General features: G+C 43.5%; 1 long non-coding RNA gene across 3 annotated transcripts; it reads left to right on the top strand.

Annotated features, from left to right (window-relative positions):
- Positions 1-321: 321 nt before the first annotated feature.
- LOC148051615 (uncharacterized) lies at positions 322-5,030 on the top strand. Of its 3 annotated transcripts, none has more exons than XR_015700096.1 (4): positions 322-630; positions 3,526-3,913; positions 4,072-4,268; positions 4,510-5,030. It is a non-coding gene; the product is annotated as an uncharacterized LOC148051615 (long non-coding RNA). The 3 variants fall into 3 exon arrangements; XR_015700097.1 differs by having other exon boundaries at positions 4,068-4,268; XR_015700094.1 differs by having other exon boundaries at positions 3,526-4,268.
- The last annotated feature ends 457 nt before the right edge of the window (positions 5,031-5,487 follow it).

The following is a 5,487-nucleotide window of genomic DNA, read 5'->3' as shown; positions in this document are numbered from 1 at the left end:
ATATCCCAGCATTAGTAAAATCGATTATGAGAAGCCTAATTTGGAAGTGACCTGTACACAGGCTAGCTACTATTCAAAGCTTCTGTAAAAAACGGTGACCTTATGCTAGAGGTGCCCTGTGAAAAATAAAGCTTTATTTCGGGGACTTTGAACCATTTTAAGCACGGTTCCTGTAACGGGGCTTTCCCAGGCACACCGGCTTTCAGCTCCCAAGGCTTGTCGGGGATGGGGTGTGGGTTTTGGGGACTGGGACAGTGAGAGATAAGAACATCGTTCTAGTTAAAGCTAAGTTTACACATGTGCCATGTAATAGAAAGACATTTATGATTTCTGAGGTTTCTGGAAAGTGCCTGCTGGATTTCCTACCAGTGTGCTGCCTGCTGGCCTTGACCTGGACTGCAGTTCTGCCGCAAAGCTGCGCCGCATGAGCGCCGTCCATCACACGCTTCCCCAATACTGAAGAGCAGGTCTGCGTGTGCTGCGGAGGACGTGTAAGTGCGCGTCTGCGTTGGCTATACCGAGCTGAAAGGCAGGCACCCCTGCGTCAAGAGAAGTGAAGCAATTTTGTGCTGGACCCTCAGTTTGGGGAAGGGTCATTTTTCTGCTGCACGAGGGCTTTCCAAGAGGATTGTGAGTAGATGCGATGGCAGTGAAAGCTCGAGTTGTTCATATTTCAAGAAAACTAGTTTTAATATATTTTTTCAAAACGCTTACGAGCATCCGTGATCAGTGGATAGTGGCTTGAAAGGGATAATTAATGGCCTAATCTCATTGTGTATTAAAAATGCTTGTTGACAAAATCTGTACTACTACATGTAGTGCACAGAAGTGGTGTCTTATTCCTTATCTGTGTGCAGAGACATTGGGAAAAAATTGAATTTCCTTTATTTCAGTAATGATTTGTCACCTTAGATGTTATGAGAAGGGGTGAAATGTCTACTAGATGTAGAGCTTCCAGACTCTGAAATACAGACTCTTCTTAAAGCGTATCAGAGTGGCCTTCAAATTGTCATTTCATTTCCAAAGCCTTTGTAAAAAAAGGTGTTGTAAAGGCTACCTAGCAAGTTGGAGAACTTGGAACTAAAATCAAGGACAGGCACTGCATCCCAGTGTGTGTGTATTGAGCTACAGACACCGAGGTGTTTTAAAAGTACGTTTTAATGTTTCTGAGGGAGATCGAGCAAGTGGGCAAAAGGTCAAATGAATCATCTTGGAAAAGTAACTTAAAGGCATCGTGTTAAAAACACAGCTGTCCTCTCCCAATACACGTGTTGGTAAATAAAGCAGTTTTGCTTACCTCTGACAAAAGACTGACTGAAATACCATACCTAGTAGTCCAAGACGGCTAGGGTGTATCAGGCTTCATGCGGCATGAGAGAGTTTAATCTCCTAGCCTTATCGCAGCATCAGAATATTACGGAAGGAAGTTGTTTTCTCTTTGGCCAGATAAAACCCATTCAGGTCTTGATCTCGCACTTAGATTAGAAAAAATCCTTTCTTTTTTTTTTTTTTTTTAAATTGAAGAAATTAATCCTTCATCCTTCCGGGGAATACTAATACCATCTGTAAACAACCATGAACACGCTGAAGTCAAGCCAAGCTTCTAGTCAATGACAGCGTCTTGACGCGTTAGGGAACGAGCGTTAAGTCCTCTCCCAAAAAGCTTGTGCCACTTTATACGGCGTTTGTTTACTTTTCATATGAGAACCGTGAATTACTTATGGCACAGTTGCAGCCTCTGGCACGTTATCGTTCTGTGCCAAGCAAAACATGCACCGGTAGGGATTTTCATTCAGCTTCGACAGGGTTGGCTGCTTGGAATTCAGCGAAGCATTGCTATCAAAGATGAATTGGGTTTGCTATTTAATATTGATTGGGAGTCTTGCACCTGGTGTGCACTGCATAACTCCAGGGAAGGTGTAATTTTGTTGTTGGTGGATAGTTTGTGCCTGTAGCCGTTGCTTCCTTTACCCTCAGTTTTCTCTACGGAGAAATCCATCTGCGTTTTTTTTCCTCCGCGAGATGCGAAAAGCTCTGGTCCGTGCAAGCGCAGCACTGATTCTGTTACTCACTGAGTAAGGTCAGTTTGTTATACCACTCTCTGGACTTCAACAGATCAGCTTATTCTTCAAGAAGACAGAGCAGAAATAGACCAAGATGGCAACAAAAATTTAGCTATGGCAAAATTCTGCTCATCGGACAGGCTGGAAAGGTGAAATAAAAGAGGGAAGAGCTGTGCAGAGGGTAGATTCTGGCCTCCTGGTAACGTTTTTCCACAGACAAGCAATGACCAGTTAGATGGGAAGTTAGAAGTCCAAAGTGATTAAATGTAATTAATACATATAAAAATAATTTACGTAATTCATTTCTCTAATTTAGCAGCCTTAAGGAAAGGAGCGCATACTTATATCAGGTAAAATTTGGAAGAATTTTTAACTGTAAGAACAGAAGTGTCAGGGATTCTGCAAGTGGGGAATTCACAGAAAAATCCGTTTCACAATTGTCTACTTGTCAGGTTTTTTTAATTGTCCCAGAAAGCAGCTGGCTTGATCCAAGTACAGGACTACGTCTGAGCCTACTTTTATCTGAGACGTTCCTATACAAAGGTCACAATCTTTGGAGGGCTTAACCCACAGATTTCCGAGTATGGACCATGTGGGCTAAATGCTCCAAAATTCACAAGCTCCTGAGAAGAGACCTCAGCCAGCAGAGCTGGAATAAGACGGATCCTTTTCAGAAACATGTTTTTTCAGCTCTTCGGTGTAAGTCGCTGCCAGCACGTGCCCCGCTTTCAATGACCGTATGTTTTATCTGGCTCGAATCACTCAAACCAGCGATTTCCATGCCAAACTGAGAAACAGATCCTTAACACCAACGCGCAGAAAATTGACCTCTGCCTAGAGATTTGATAAAAGGATGGCTAAAAATGGTTTATTTTTACAACCTCAGTGACTTTTTTTGTGCCGCTAGGTCCAAGATACGGGGCTGCAGTTGACAGTTCGGTCACTGTTTTGCAAGGTGCACCCTTCAAGCTTTCAGTCTTAGAACAATCTCACATTTCTCCAGACAGTCTTATTCTGTAATTTAGTTTGCTGTTAACTTGTAAATAGACTCAAAACAGAAATGCTGCTTTTGTATTGAATTAGGAGTTTTAAAAAAAAAAAAAAAAAAAGGATGTGAAGGATAAGACGTTACAAAACTTTGAATTTCTGAAACAGCGTGGGAGGCCTTGGTGCAAAACTTGAGGAATGTTTTCTTCCAAATGCATGTTTTGTTTTCCAGAGGGAAAAGCTCTTCATTCATAGCATGGAATGAGTAAATTTCCAAAATCGTGTAAATTATTGATCTTGATTTCTTCTGACTTTAACAGCTTCTTTAGAACAGTGTTAGTATTGATGTAAGTTACTTTTATGGTCATCTCGCATGATTTGTAACACCGTACACCTGTAACACAGTCTGCCTTGACAGATAGTGGCGAAATACCTGTTCTCTCTCTCCATGTGATAGAAAAATCTGCTTTTTCAGGTCTGGTGAGGCCAGAATGGTGTGAATTCTGACAAAGAAGTGTTTTGCTTCTCTGCGTGGGTACGTTGGTGAGGCGGGAAGGAATTAACTCCAACCTTCGCTCTTCTCCTCTGTTGCACCAGGACTTGTGTTACAGTCTGAAACAGCTCTGTGTACGAATGGATTCCCTCGGGGATCACGTATCTTCTGCTGCTCAGCTGGGATCTTTCTTCTCCTGCCTGCTGGCTATTAACACAAGCCTTAAAGGAGGTGCCTTGGTTGACTTGGAGGTCTCCCGAACTTCCTTCTTAAATCCCTTGGTTTGGTAAAGGGCTTTAGGGCTAGGAGCATGTAGTAGCAGGACACAGCACGGAGGGAAATGCGTGACAGCAGGAGCTGGTGGGCATAGGTGAGAGCTGTAATACCGAATATTACTGAGGGGGTGACTGGTAGCACAGACCCCCTGCTGAATGGGTATGACTGTACATGTGACTAGTAAAAACCACGAGGTGCGAGGAAGCATAGCAGGTCTGACCTTCCTAAACCCGATTTCATTTGTTAAGGCAGTTTGAGCACGGAAAACAGCGTTCTTGCCAAAGGAGTGGGATGCTGGCGGCATGCTTGCGCTCTGCTCACAGAAAGCAAAACCTTGTTGCTTTACGGCTGTATAGATTGTCAGCAATCGTGAACTCTGCAACAGGACCTGTGGGAAGAAAGCTGGAGAAATGACAGAAGCAAGATGGTGGCACGGGTATGGTGAGCAGGTCGGTACTCCAGAGATGGGGAGGAAAGGAAGAAGGGGGAAGAAACAAGCTCAGAACAGCAGAAAGGGAGGTAGGAGAAATAGGGAGGGGGAGGCTGCAGCTGAAAGAGGGAAATAAATTTTAAAAGCATAGAGAATAGTAGCAGAAAGATGAGCAGCAACACAATGCAAGAGCAGGTGATAAATTTGTGTTTCAGCTGTTCTGTGGAGTGGTGTCAATCAAAAATACCTTATCTTACTAGATTATGCTGTCTCTTGGAGCTTTTCTCCTGCACTGCCTGAAACACTCGGGTGTCAGAGGCTGTGTTTCTGCACGTCTTCAGATGGTCCCAAGCGAAGAGCCAGACTGCTCTGCAGGGCTGATTTGAAAGGACGTTTGCACACATTTTGGCAAGGTGGTTACGTGGCAAGAAAATATTGGCAGCGTTGCCTTCGGTTGCCTTGGTTTTACCCGTAGTTACCAGAAAGTTAACCGAAAGAGGACCGCAAGCAACCAGAAATGTTGCACTGAGTCGCTGCTTTGTTGAACATGTGCCTGGTGTAAGTGTGTGTCTCCATGGCAGGCATCTCTTGGATTTTACACCTCGATTAAGTTAATGAACCCTGTATGTGCCTGGCTCTTCTTACGATTTCCACCTGGTTTGCTTTGCTACTGCTCCTTTGAGTTGGGTCAGGTTGTCCTGAATTTCGCAGGAGTAATTAGGAGGGAATTGGGGCCTGGGTATTGATTTCTTTCATCATTTCCACTGTATTTGGAATTAAAATGAAATATTTGTTTGGTTACCGTTTGTGTCTGCAGTGGTAGTTATTATGTCTCTCTGCTCCTATTTTTATGAAAAGTACCTCCTGCTAATAGCTAATGAGTATTTACTTGGTGAAGCACTGAGAAACTCATCATGCAAATTGCTGTTTGAATCTTGGATGGGTGCCACGCTGTACATCTCACTTCTCCCATTTGTTGCTGGAATTACGGTACAGTAATTAATGGCATACAATCCTGGAAAAGAAACCTGACCTCCAACCCGGAGTTCAAGATGGTAGTGTTCGTTAGAAAGTGAATCAAAATTGAACAGATTGAATTACCGTGAGGCAATACTACTAAATTTAGCTGGCGTAGTTGCACTTAACCAGACGGGCTTTGTTTAAAACAAGCAGGAGAAGGTGGCCGCAGCAGTCCAGCCTTGTACAACTGACTGGCTGCTACATGATAATTGGGATAC

Source organism: Nipponia nippon, unplaced genomic scaffold (assembly GCF_047370975.1).
Source record: "Nipponia nippon isolate SJK-2023a ecotype South Korea unplaced genomic scaffold, ASM4737097v1 scaffold_6, whole genome shotgun sequence".
Classification (NCBI taxonomy): Eukaryota; Metazoa; Chordata; class Aves; order Pelecaniformes; family Threskiornithidae; genus Nipponia; species Nipponia nippon.
This window is presented reverse-complemented; position numbering and strand designations above follow the sequence as displayed.